Consider the following 15,181-nt stretch of genomic DNA (forward strand, 5'->3'; position numbering starts at 1 on the left):
CTTCACTACACCACTTTGCTACTGGATAATCATTGCTGCTACTTCAGATGATTTATTATCAGTAATACAAATAAATACTTGGATCAGTGTATAGAATTCGGGCATTCAAACCGTTTCGAGTATCAGAGAGCGATCCAACCGACACAATTATACGCACTCCTATAAACTCTTAAAAAATTCTCGAAGGTCAACAAAGAACGAGAAACGCGACGTCAAGTTTCTAAGAAGAAGTGAAGTAAACGGAAAATTTGATCAGGCCCTTAAATTTATTCAACTCGAAACTCTTGAATACGGCAATTCGCGGGTATTTGAGGACCTGCAGAAGCTTTGACGAAGACCTTTTTTGTCTCAAAGTTTTTCTTCGTCTGGCCAGGTCAGCTTTCAGCCCTCGTTTTATTCGCCCTAAGTCATGGGGCAGCCTTATTTCGTCTGTGGACACTAGTCTCGAGGAGAAAGTTGGACCTTTAGAAGGGTGGCAAATCCTCAGAGATGACTCGGCAACGTTTGAAATTCAAAACACCAACGTGTAGCGTCAGAAAGTTACAGGGTTCAAATTCTCTTTTTTCTCATTCCGCTATACCGTCCCATGCCGGCATTTTCCCCGCAGCTCAATTGAGTAAACCAAAAGTAATGAACGCGGTACTCTCAACAGGATTAGCTTTTCTTATCACCGCGGTCTCAGTTATCTCCCAGCTTTATCGCACGAGTAAAAACTCCGGCTTTCGCCATTCCGCATTACTCGTAAAGCTGCACCATTCGGCGTATGATTGTAGACCGCGTAATTAAATTGTTCGCTGTTCATCAGACTAGTCTGATCCTTCAACGATACGAACGAATTTACCGTAGTCAAAAGTATTCACGATGATCCTGCTCCTTCGTATCAATCATAACTCCCGCAGTTCGCGATCCGTCGATTCACCAAGGAGTCAATAGAAGTTCAAGACAGTCGATATATATTAGCGATAGCAAAAATGATAGCCAATTTCGCAGACAAATATGCTGATACATCAGCGCCATTAGTCAAACCTGCAACGGGATTTCATGTATATGAAACTCCATAACCACTCATGGGGTGGATGGCGCTGATACGGCCATTCATATTTTGTTTATACCGATTTTTATACGGATATTTTCCTTACTCGACATGAATGAAAATTAATCTCTGGAGCAGAAAATTTTGGTGTTAATATAGCCACGGCAAGAGCTTAGCTGTCGAAGCACAAATTTTCACTACAACAGCAAAAATTTTTCAAGCGTAGCAAAGTGGAGTTCCAATGTAGCTAAAGTCACGAAATTCTAGCTGTTGCAAACAAATTTCCTTGCTGTGACTACGTTAACACTAAAATTAACGGGCTCAGCGAATTATTTCTTCCCAGCAAATCTGTTTCCAGTAAAAATCTACCTTAGAATCATAACATCAAAATACGAATTCATGACTCAGGCGAAACTGAAACGTCATTAAATATCATTCAGCCCATCAGCTGATCCCGAGTAAGGAGAGACTGCCAAATTAATTGTATCCCTTGCATTACCAGTCGTACAGTAACTTTGTACATACTATACGTATCGATTTCAGTTCGAAGTGGTAAAATTTTTCAACTAAAAAGAATCGTTGGAGTTTGAATTCATTGCAAGTTAATTCCAGAGGTTCCGGGCCTTCGATAAACTCGGATTGACTATGCGCCGTTGGGGGGATGGGGGGATGGATCGCGACAAATGAGTAAAATTAATCACAGCGATTAATATCTCCCATACCAAAACAAGCCACCATTAATCTGCCTCCCCCGTAACACACCCACGCTGCATGCCCTCACCCGACCGAATATGTATTCAGAGTGCATCAGATGAGTGTCTAATGTCGCTACAGCGTATTCATTGGGTTCAATCACATGCTGCAAATTCGAGATCAGGATAAGGTTTGTGGAATTATTGCATCGCGTCGCAGGTGCGCAACTACGGGGGCATTTTGACCCCAGCAAATCGGTGGCTAATGTGAGTCACTCCAACTTTCGGCTTCTTTTTTTATGCGCGTAATGCTCCTGCGTTTCCGTGAAATTAGGGGAGATTAAGCGTCACTCGATTCTTCCTTGCCGCCACTTTGCTGCCGGGATAACTAACGACAGTTCTCGATTAGAACTTGTTACGTGCCCTTCCCCCTCGCGTTAAAGACTTGAAGTTGGAAGCGGACGACCGTCAATCGGCAAAGTGGGTATAAAAGGTACCCACCTATACCTACCTATCCCCGCCTGCCCCCTTAGCGAGTAGGTATAAACTTTCAAACAGCCGGAAGTTTCGAAGGACATTTCAAAGATTCAAGTTCAATCGATTTATTTCAATTACTTTATCTAATCCACGATTTGTTCTAAAACTACTTCTTAGATTCGACTGAAAAATGGCTAGTCAAATTTTACTTAATTATCTCCTATCCAAGAATTCTAAGCAGAAATACATAATTACAGAGATTTCAATGAAATAAAATCTCTCTACGCCTTTCTAGTAATAACTTTGGCATACAACGTTTTAGCAATTTTACCAATTTTCTCGTCTCGAACTCTGCCAACTGTAGCTTGTTAAAACCTTCAATACGAAATTTTGTTGCCTAAAGCTTTATATACGAACTGCTTGGCATTGAGTATCTGATTTTCAGAGAATTCTCTGAAATTTGCAAATCGTATATTTTCCGCACTGCTAGGAAAAACAAAGAAAAAAAGCAACATAGCCTCGCAGCAGTTCACTCTTCTCGTTTAGCGAAATTTAAGCAATTTCGTACTGCCAGGAAAGCATGCAATAATTTTTTATTTTTCACAGCCTACGCCCTTCCGGCATGTTGCTTCAATATTTTTGTCTTATAGACGTCGTCAGGTATTATATATAATGTCTGTATAAGTATACAATAACTTACGTATATACGTTATTACATAGGTTTTACCCTAATTATTTTCTGAAAAAATACAATCTGATACTGCCTCTCAACTTCCAATATGATTATTCGCCTCTTCCGGAAGCGCGTATATAAGCTTATATGAAATATATAGACACTGTAAAAAGACTCCACAGGATATTGATAAAGTTTTGGAAACGGAATTCGCAAAATTAAGCCAAGGTTTCCAGACATTCGGCGCGACGACTTGATCTTCAAACAAAAGATGTCGACTCAAGAGCAGCGAAATATTTCATACAAAACAAGACGCGTTGATTTTATTTTTTTGCAGGAAAAGCTACACGCGTAAATAACGGGGTGTCAAAAGTCGTCAGATAAATTGTTGCACCTTTGTTCGATATCAGAGTGTAGAATCTAGTGATGAAGTTGAAGCGAAGGCAATAATTATTCCCGTGATAAACACTATAGGGGAAAACAAACAAAGCATTTCGCAGCAAAGAGATTGATGAGATCGTCTCGTAATTTATTGCAACACGAGCCACCCACGATCAGTTCTACAGATATGTATGTGTATGGAATATACATATTATAGCACATATGTATATATTTATGTATAGATCACTAGCTAGGTCGAAAAAGCTAACAGAGATAAAAAATTGCCCTTCAATGAATATTAATTCGTCAGCTTTTTTGTCCGGTTTCTTTATAATTTTTTCTTTTGTTTAAACAGGGATTAATCCACTTAAAAATTGAAAAATCTTGATCGCACCACACTTGGAACAATAGAATTTCATAACTATCAAGAGTGAAACGCCATAAACTTTGTTCAAATGTATCTAAACTTTTCCGCAAAACTGCAAGGGATATGTGTAATAATCAAAATCTTCAAGATTCACACGATACATGTTTCACTCTTTTTTCTTCTCAACAAGTACTACTTTAAAATATAATCTAAACCCGTATTTAAATTCCTCGATCAAAATTCTTTAGTGGTAATGAACAGTGACTAAAATGATAGTGTTTAGTTACATTCGACTGCAGATTCAGATGTAACAAATAATCTCCGAATGCCAACTTTGTTTTATACGAAAGTTGAAATGGTCTAACTGTTATTAAAAAAAAACTTCAAACATCCCAACATGACCAATTTTTACCCCATTCTCTCCCCGTCAAGAACAGAAATGAAACACAGCATGCGACGCTATGTTTCGTTGTCACGAGATCTGGAAATAGGGCATAACTGCTAGGAGAAACACGCCGGAAGGTTTCGGTAGAAAATTACATGTTTGACATAGGCAAAAACACAGATGTATACGTATTTTGATGTATTCTCATCTACATCGTGGTTTAATATCTATCCTTAGAGTGTGTAGCACAAAATTTATGTCTATATACACGTATAAAGGCGCACGCGACTCTGCAACTTTTATTGTATGGTGTATATTATCTCGTAGAACAATCATAGTGCAGAATTAGCCTTATTTCCTGTCCTACGCTTAACGTCCAACGAGATATTTCAAATCGCCTAAACAACCGCCACGCACGCATTGCCACGGTTGACCAAAACTATAAACCCTTCGTCGTAAATTTGTTCACCCAATAAATAACGCGGTATCTAGAAAACACCCAAGATTTTATGAGGCCTGAAATTAGCTTGAAATTTTTTGTAGTCCAAGGGTCTAGAATATCGGCAACTCCTCGAAACTCTGCATGCTAACAGAGGATAAAGCCTGCCACGTCGAGTATCGGTCCAACGATTAGGTTAACCTAGTGGCAATTTTCCATGACAGTTTCGAGAAAAAAGTGTGGACTGTTTATTCTCCAACTACTGGAATACTTATATTTCAGAAAATATTCCCCTGTTCTACAGATTTTTTCTACAGATTGAAAAAATTCACTAGTTTAAATCGAAGAATTTCAAACCACGGTTCCTAGTGTTTTTTTCACTTATGGAAAGTCTTCGTTTCATAAATTACAGTGGAAGAGATTATTCAGTTACAATTTCTGAGTGTAAGAAAGTTAAAAAGCCTGGATCCGAATTGATCTGTTTGTACGTAACATAGCGAAGCTACCATGGCTTAACGGGAATGAACAACAAGCGTATAAGTAACTCGAAGGTAATTATTTTTCCCCGCCATTACTCTCCGTTGAAAACGTTTAATGACCATGTGACATGGATAGGGCGTGAAGAACGAAGGGCTAATTCAGCCATCAGCATGAGAACGGGATTCGGCGTCGAGTTTGTAAAGCGAATAGCGCGTGGCTGTAGGGCGGGATTCCGGCTGATCAATGTTAAACCGCGAGATCATGCTTGAAATTTATCACCCTCGGGAGCTTTCCGGGCCAAACGAAAGTTGCTTTAAAAACAAACGAGCCTCGTGCGAATTGAACCAAGAACTTTAAAGCCGTATGGAAATTCCGCGGATTATGTAACCTTGCTATACATATACCTAACGTAAGATATCGACGTGGGTATGACGAGGATCCTTTTTAAAGGACACGCAGATTCCCTGCGGCTGGATTATATGATATCGCAATGGGAAGAGGCAATATCGCTCCGTCAGATTTCTCCAAGGAAACCACAATGCAAAGGTCTTTATATACATACACACATATATGTATACATATGTAACACGAGGTACTGAGGCAAATACCTAAGATGCAGGCTGCGCGGTGTTTTACCTTTCTATGTCTTACACATACGTCTCCGGCCCGCTTCCCTCGAGATCAACTTCTTGCCTGGTTCGCTATTTGGTTTATGGTTAAACCCTGTGCTTGTTTACGCTGACCAAACTAAGACAACTGCAAACGTTGCGCAAACGTTTCGTGCAACGGTTGTGAATTATTCCCGTTGCCACGCCCGCGTAAATCTTACGGCTGCCGCCTTAATCACACACTCGTGTTATCAAGCCAACCTGCATTGTGTGGTTATTCCCCCAAGCTCAACCGGGAACTTCCTCCTTTCACCTTGATATTTACTGCACAAGCGCAAAAACTTTGCATTATGTAAGCGAAATCCGCATATTACACTATAGCTGTGTGTATATCTACGATATGCCTACATTGTGTACACCTTAGGTAACGTGCACGCACACCGGTTGCAAAGTTTACGTTTCTATCAAAGCTGGATCATTCCTTGTTTGCCAATTTTACAACGCAAACAGGATCGCCAATTCCCCGAATTCCCGAACGTGTATTTTACCTCGCGCCAAACAATTAGAGGCGGACTAATTGAGTCGAACCAGCGGAAGCGGCTGCGAAAAAGGGAGAAGTTGAACTTGATACGTCTAAAATATACGTGAGCTCAACGCGAAACGACGTTGTTAATAGCGGCAGTCGTTAGCGATGACGTAAAAAATTAAGCGAAGCTTCTCACGCTACTCGATTATCCCAGCAAACGTTGCTGCTTGCTTGGTGGATGTTAAGTTAGGAAAGAAGTGATCAATGGGGCGTCCATTTTCGCGGCAAGATCCGTAACGAGTTTATCATCTTCTTTTATTTCGAAAGAGGATAAAATCCTCGGAGCAGATCGCCCGCTAATATCTAACAGATTTTTTCTCCTTTAGTACACTTGCCAAACTCAAGGATGTACAGGGTGGAACTGAATCGGTATAGTCATTCGTACCGCAGAGGTTTCACGATCGTTTGGGCTTCGATCGAGTTTCGTTAGCTCAGGCATGTTCAACAGAGATACGTCATGTGCTCAATGGCTACCCCATAATCAACGGATATTTGCATTACCGTCCAAGGGTTTCTCGTTTGTAATACGTAAGCGTAAAGGGTAGAAGCAGTAAAATATTTCAACACGTAGTACCAACAGATTAGTTTCGCGACTATCCCACATTCACATGTTCGGTATTATTATACGCTTATAAAGCGAGAAAAACATTTAAAAAAAAATTGAAGCAAATCCGCGGGATATTTTATACCCGCGGTATTGTTTCATCTCTCTTTAAATTGGCGAAACAGCACAGTTTCACCGCAGGCCGCGTCAGCAGCGAAGCAATTAAGAGTTTAAAACGTATTTGAAAGAGAACCCGTAGGTACACCGAAAACGAGGGTGAGGCTAGAGTTGGGGGCGGTTAGAGGGTTGGAAATATAAAATATAGGCGGCTAAAATACTCACTGGAGAGATTTCTGTAGTCAAGTGGTTTACACGAATGAAATGTACCTACTGTGTGCGGGGGAATAGGCAGGCGTGTGTTCGTCATTATACACATTAGAAGGTTATACCATCGGAGGGTGGAGGGCGACGAAGCGAGACGAGGGATGCTCATCGAGGAGACAGGGAGAAGAAACGAGTAGAAAGAGAGAAGAGAAAGCAGAAGCGATCGAGGGTGGCTGATGCATAAACAATGCGTCGCTTATTCTCACCCGATGCAACCCCAATGAATAATAAATAAACTATACCCTGTATAGAGCAGGCATGTGGGTATACATATAGGTATAGAGAAGCCGATAGATCGACCAAATCCCGGAGCTGTGCGGGGTTACAGAGTGGCGGGAGCAGGCCGAGGCTAGCTGGGGGTCGGACAGGGATAGCGGAGAAAGTGAATGGGGGCGAACGAGAGACGAGGGTGAAAAAGTACCGGGGCCAATTGCCATTTGCTAGGGTAATATCGGCCGGCAACGTATAAGCGCGTTGCTGTCGACGCGCAACGCGCTCGCAAAGGGTGATTTCACGGGAATTGGTTAAACGGGAAAATATAGGAAGGGATTCGGAGAAAAAGCAGAGAGATCACCGGAAGAAGAGTCTGGCGTCGAAACGAGAGATACCCTGGAGCAGCAATATCTTTAATGTGAAAATAAACAGTCATTTGTGTTATTGGTTGGTATAAATCATGTTCGCTCCAATGGTTTCACGCGTTTTCCTTGCTTGCTTGAATGCTCTTCTTTCCAAGAGAGAAAAAGAGACGCGTTATAAATAAATATTCACTCTCCGCAGTGCGAAGACCGTGCGTTTATTAGGTAGGATGGAAAGAACGAAGCTGCAAAAATTACGGTCTGACAATCGAATAAACGCGGAGTTTTATATCAAGGTATACGCGATCCTTCAATACGAGAATAATTTCGACTTTTGCGTTTTGATTCAGAAATATTCACAACAAAAGCCGCACCGAACTCGCAAAGTTATATGGTATCGAGGTGACCCTTGCAAGAATATTCCAAAGAACCATTGAACCCGAAAAGACGGGTGGCATCTTTTAAACGTCCACCTTCGTTGGAAAGTGGCCTTGTTTCACGTACCACAAGGACGTACCTTTTCATTCTTGAAGAAAATGGAAAACCGCGAGCGATTGAAATACTTTTTACAATTTTCCTTGCTTTCGAGGGGTGAAAGAGCACTCTTTTTGCCTTTGATATTCAACAAATATTACTACCCAGGTCTATATATGTAGAAGCGTTTGAATCTTCGAGTTGAAACGAACATTAAAATTTTTCGCAAAAGTGGAGAAAAAAAACTCGCCTCAGGCGTAACGGGACTGGGATTACTGGAGATGCTAAAGCAAAGATGGAGTAAGTATAATGTGAATATTGAAGAATGGATACAAAAAACAGACATTTAATTCATTGCATAAAATTTCGAACGCCAAGGAATTGCAGTGAATCCGACAATGTCGCCGTTGATGCCAACGAAAAACAGTAAGAAACGGATTTGACTGAAATAAAAATCAGATGAAGAAAAAAAAAAAAAAAAAAAAAAAACCGTGAGACAGATAGTCCGTTGAAAAGCAGTGAAAAATGATGGGAGAATTCGGTGCCTCGTAACGTGGCAAAAGCAATAATACTTTTCCGAGTGAGTCGTCGATGGGGGTCGCAAAACCGTTCGCAAATTCGTTTTAAATTTCGCGACGAAACCCTCGTCACTTGCTGTCAGCCTAGCGAAAGGTAACGATGCAAAAGCTTCGCACCATGTGTACATGTATTACATACATATCTATATATGTATATGTATATACATAGGACAGTGAATTGACAAGATGCAAAGAGAAGACGCGAAGGAATGAGAACGCACAGTAATGGCTTCTGTCGGGGTTCCTTTATCAGCAGAGCGCGATCTTTGCACCTCGTTAGGCCAACGACGTTCTCTTCAGGGTCGTCATTTTCAACTGGTGTAGCATAACAAGTAGGCCACTTGACCAATCCCGAGCGTGGTTATACGTGAATCGGCTAATCGCTCACCTGAATCGGATCTCTTTCTTCCGATTCATTGAATAATTCATACCAATCGATATCTTGACATTGAACATTTACCGCGGACAACATCGGCTAGCAACACCTCTGGGTTTGTTGAATTGACATAAATTTTCGCTCATCTGATCCTGTTTTTGATGACCACTGCACCAATCAATTCAATTATCAATATTACGATTGAATTTTTTGCAACACTACCTGTGTTTAATTACATTATCAGATTGAACTAGAGTTCATTCGAAGCACCCAAGCTACTCGATTTACTTCGATTGTAACACGTCTACAAATAAAAGAGTAAGAAAAAAATATATAAACAAGGTACTTTGTAACTTGTACAACTCGGCTAAGATGAGAGCGGTGAAACTTAATTAAAAAGGCTAATTGTAGAGAGCTTGGGAAAGTTCTAGCTGTGGAGGTGTGCATCTATGTATGTATACGTACAAAGGCAAGCTATTTTGCAAGCCAAATAATCGGGGACAAAATAGTTGTATAGTGAATTCTGCCTACGTATAGGTACATGTACCTTATAGCGGTGTTTTAATCCAAAAGAAGAACCGAGCAACGGTTCCCTCCTACGAAACCTGATTGCATTGCATTGTAATCTTAGTTTTTACAGTATCCCCCGAATCCCCGTCCCCTCCGCGAAGCGACTAGATGAGTCTGCCGTAGTGTGTGTATAAAACCGGAGGACGAAAAGGGGCGGCGGTGTACATTATCGAGGTCAGAGGTCGCTACACGTCGAAGCAAAGCTCCAGCTCCTGAGGCTTGAACCTCGAGTCGCATAGAACGCCGGGAGTTCACCGCTTAGAAAGATTAGTGTAAGTTAAACCCGGTTGATACTGGCCTAACGCGAAGTCTCGGACCGTTTGAGCGCGGATGAAATGGTTGGAATTGTTCGAACGCCACCCCAGCTTGACTGTCCGGACCCTTGAACCCCGAATCCGTTGGCTTCCGGGTGAAGAGGAGAGAAAAAAATCCTTGTATTCTTCGCGCGACGCTTCTCTTCATCGTGCATCTCTCACCTCGGCTATACGACAACGAGCTATTAGGATCAGACTGTACCAGAAGATTAAACCACGAGGATGCTTCTGAATAGTGATAAAAAGTTGAAAAGATTCGCCAATTTCTTACTCATGGATCAGAAATTATACTGTCTATGGTCGACAAGGTTACACTCTAGAGGAGAGTAGAATTCCACAAGTCACTTTACATGTGAATGAATATTGTATCCGTTCGCATGTGGTACGGTAGCTTAGTACGTAGTATTATTCGAGTAAAAAATTAATATCGAAGAAGCGCGCATGAAGTTTTTTATATCCACTCTAGAAGTAAGATTCAAGTGGCTTCTTAAGCCAATGTAACTTTCGAGGTGAAGGAAGAGGCCAAGTTAACGCTTCCGTTTCATCGTTAAGTACCAATAAGCGAGACTCTCCCTATACAGTGTAAGGCCGCTTGCGCGTGAGCAGCAATTAATTACCCATGGAAGGCTTTCAAATCAACTGTCGTGACTCTGCACTATCCACTCCGTCAACGGTTAAAGGGCAAAGGTGCAGAGAGAGCCGAAGAAGGGAAGGAGAGAAGTTTGACGGGTGTCGACGTTGGGACGACAGACGACCCGGTGTCGACGCAGTCATTAAAACGTCTTCTCCGACGTCATCCCAACTTCCGTGTGGCGAGCCACCCGCGCCACAGATATTCCCCTCTCCTTCCACCCCCCTCGGCCTCTTTCGCATTCCGCAACGCTTGGACACCTCAAACGGAGTCTTCCGCGAACGCGGTTCGGTCATTAACTACCTTATTCCCTTGGTATACGTGCAGCTCTTCGATCGAACAAACCTGAACAGCTTCATCCCTCCGCGTGCCTCGATAAATCATTCTACTCAATTTTAACCCCACCGCAGATTCAGGCGTCCATAGGCTTGACGCGTTGCCACGTAATACGGGGTGTAGGAATTGGTTCCGGGTTCCGGGTCCAGGATTCTGGCATCGGCTTGGTTAATTCGACTCATTTTTAACCGGAAATTGTTTCTGTAAAAACCGATCGAGCATGTCCATTTCGTAATACAACTCCCGCGATGCTGAAGGTCGAAAATAGCGATGGTCATCACGCGGACAAAAGCCCTTGTCGAAGGCATCTCGCCCCTACTTAGTTGCTCCTTTTTCGTTGTTGTACAAATACTAACACACTGATTTCCAACAACGCGGATAGTTTGAATGTGCTTGATGATGTTACTGTCCTAACGCATTTTGGCGAGTAACCATTTTATACACGAAGGATAACGTAGGTCGAAACGATTAACAAGACTTGTATTATTTTGAGTCGAACTTCGTGTTCGTGCTCGAAAGCAGATTGAAACTATCAAGTGTATCTATAGATGTGACTTGGTATATAATTGTAAATTACGACAACATGAAGGAGTTGAAAAAGGTCGACTCGTTCCGCAGTTCTTACTTAACATAACGCAGGCTTCAATAACAGTTCTTCAGGTTCTCATTCGTTGATCGAGGTTGTCACAAGATTTAACTTTCAAACCGTTTGTCTTCCATTCTTTGATGTGATACACGTGCTTTATTCAAATTCTACATGGATTCAAAAAGCTTTGACCGCGGATATATGGTTAAAAACGATTGCCCCGTAAAATTTGCACAATCATATAATTTCATCAAGGTTTAAATAAAATTTAAATGTAAAGTACAACAACACGAGTCAAAGCAATTCATGACGCGTAAAAAATCTCTTACTCCAGAGAGCAAGAGAGTAAAGGAAGAAAAAATAGAAACATAAAATTCAAAACTATAATCCTCCATGAATTCACAGACGCTTAATCAAATCCCTCGACTTTCCCTGGCTTCGAAGTCATTCATGAGAACCCCACATGATCAGTTATATCCTTAGACAGGGATATCTACCGTTGGACGATATTTAATTGGAATCATCCCGTGACATCGGAGGCCAGGCTACAGTATCCCCTTTCACTTGGCTCATAAGCAGCTTTAATCCCGACGTTGAGCCGCGTGTTCTCATCAGGGCGCAGAATGCGTCAAGTGACGTATATCAGGGGGCATGCGACGGGTGCCATTATCTCGTTAGGGTGGTCACGTCTTCCCGAGGTGGCTTGCCAGCCCGTCACTCTCCCGTGTCCCGGGGCTGCTTCCCGAGCCCCCGAGCCCCACCCCAAGCGCTCAAGCCACGACGCCGGTTCCTGCGAAGCCCGTAATAATTTCCCAAGACTCGCGCAAGACAGTGCCGGCCAGCCGCTCGAGAAGGCTCAGAGAGTATTTACCCTCAGTTCGTAATGGAGGGTAAAGTTTGTACTGAAGGCTCGGTTTATTCCGAAATATTTCAAATTATGTGTCGCTGGTTGTATTGGTCCTGGTTTAAACCGTTCTTTCGTTCTCCTGGTTCTCGGTTTTTTTTGGGGTGCACGGAGGGTGGGACAAGGGGGGTATATACACCGCCAGCGGGGATTGCCTGCCTCGTTAATATACACATTAAGGTCGCCGAGAGAAAAACGGTTTGACAATGCGCGTTGGGGTTCCCTTAGAACGAATTATCGGACTCGCAAAGTCATTTGTTATCCATACCCGAAGAGGCGGTCAACCAACTGAGTGCATATTTTATGCGCACAATAGTTCAACTGACTATAGCTATGATAAAAATCGACACGTTTATCACGTCGAACTGAGACGCGGCCGTTACGTGTCGTATAGCCAACGGCATATCGCGGGAATCGAGCGTGTGATTTGATCAAGTTTGCCCGCGGTGTACCAATTAGAAGCGGAGGATTGATAGGCCATAACTAATTGATCGGCTAATCGACTAACCTGTGCTCTTTGCCGTCGGTGACGCCAACGCTGAGCCTGACCCCGTTCCCTGCAGTGCTTCAGCTCGGAGAAGTTGCGTTACTCCTAGCACCGCTAGGGCGACGTTCAGCAGACTCATTCCAATCATTCTTACTCGTCCATGTTCAGTCCTGAAAGCAAAATTATCACCTTTGTAAAATTCGTCGATATTTTCGTTGACAATTCATATGAACATCGCTAAATTCTTTACTCCGGGTTCTTTGGTTCTCTCAAAAAATTTGCTCAAACGGTAGAAACACCTCAAGATGAACCTATACGAGACACCAATACAGCATGGGAGAATAACTATCGACCGGGGTTCTAAATCAGCGACATATACGTATCTAGTCATCCCTTTGTCCATGTATCTGGAATAGCAATTCGCGTCGCGAATAAAGAGGAACTTTCGAGTTGGCAATCAGTTATTACCGAGTAATGTCTGCGACGTGTTCGAACAAGTGAAGGGATGTTCACATACATTCAGTCAAGAGATATTGTAATACGTTGGCGGATGGAAAAGGTTTGAGAGGATAATAACCGGGACGATTGTCAGTGGTGAAATTGCATCAGAATTGGTAGCGTTGTTTTCCGGTTGATTAAGTAATTCGATAATCATTTCGTTAACGCATAACGGTTTATACCAACCAACGTTCGTGCGGCTAGCGATCGATGCGTATAATAATATAATCGCATCTGCGCAAATACAAGTTGTGTGAACCTTTTCACAACGATTGCAAAAAGAGAAAACAACAAAAGAAACAACACCGCAAACCGTCAAAGAAAATGGAAAGAAGAAACGAGGGCTATGGAATCGACGTAAAAGAGTTATGCAGAATTCAAACTTATTTCAGGGGTAGGTAAGTATGGCACACCACCATAGCGGGTAAAGGTTCGATGGCTGACGTTGTAGAGCCGGAGGAAATGAGGTTGTAGAAATTTTTATTTCTCTATTGTTAACGTTCGTCCTTTCCCTTTTTTCTCTTTTGTTTCCTTCTTTTCCAGCCCGAAGGGTACCAGAGGTGAACCTCACTCGACCATAGCCGGTTCGCCGCGTTATGTAATGGCTCTGTTATCCTGCACCATGCGGATCGTACAAGTGAACCCAAAATTCGTTTCTCCTTTCCTTTGCTCTCTATATTCTGCTCTCTCTCCCACCCCTTCCTTTTACCTAACCACCGATGACTCAGGTATGTGTGTATCAGTCGCGCGGAAAATTCGGACTTATTTCGTTCCACTTGGACGCCGGAATTGGGCCTGCAGGCTGATGCCGGAGACCCTCGTCTCATCCTCATTCTTTCATTCACCCGAAGACGCCAGGGTGAATACCGTATCGGAGAGACTCAGTTCTTGGGTTTAATAGGATTACGAAATTCACTCCGCGCTGGTGTTCCGTCACGAATCGGCAAGCCCCCAATAAGATTACGAGCAATTTGCATCGCGACAGTTGGCTGGAGCTTCGCGTCTTCCCTCTTCTCCTCCCTCTCTCTTTACCCTACGCGACCACCTGGGGAAAGTAAGCTCGACGTGACGTCACAAAGTTCCAACTTCCAAAACGACGTCATATTTCACTTCCCCCTCTCACTCCTTTGACTCTCCGCGAGGCTTTTCGCGGTTCAAGACTCCGCGCCACGCTCGCGCAGTTGCGGAAAGTATCTACCTTGAAGACGGAAATGGTAGTAAGAAAAACTCCTCCATTTATTTAGTCAAATTAAACAACTCCGTTTACTACGGAATCTAAACCTCAGCAAAAAGAAGACTCGAATTTCGGAGATTTATTAATACATACAGTATACGGGTTACAGATGGCATGCGGTTTCTTCGATTTTGCAATATCATCGCACGTGTGTACACTAGGGTGTTCCTTATTTAAAGCGCTGAAGAATGTTTGCCGCCCCATCCCCCAAATCAACTTCAAATAATTAAAAAACAATTACCTAATTTCTCCAGATTTTTACCTCAATTCTAAGATTGTCCGCTTTGCGATCCAAGTTTCTTATGGAAAAAACATGGGAAAAACTTAGGCAATTGTTTTCGAATTATTTGAAGTTGATTTGGAGGGGGTTGGGGCGGCAAAAATTCGTCAACACCCCAAATAAGTGACACCCAAGTGTACACCTATGTCCAATAAATACACGTCGACATCCCTCCTAAATAACAGAGGTGAGTATGCTGATTGCACGCAAGCCTCTCAACATCGTTCTCTAAGATTTTCCCGACAGCGTAACCCGGAAGAAATTTTAGGAAACGTATTTTCTCTCTCAA

The sequence above is a fragment of the Diprion similis genome, chromosome 12 (genome assembly GCF_021155765.1).
Source record: "Diprion similis isolate iyDipSimi1 chromosome 12, iyDipSimi1.1, whole genome shotgun sequence".
NCBI classification, from domain to species: domain Eukaryota; kingdom Metazoa; phylum Arthropoda; class Insecta; order Hymenoptera; family Diprionidae; genus Diprion; species Diprion similis.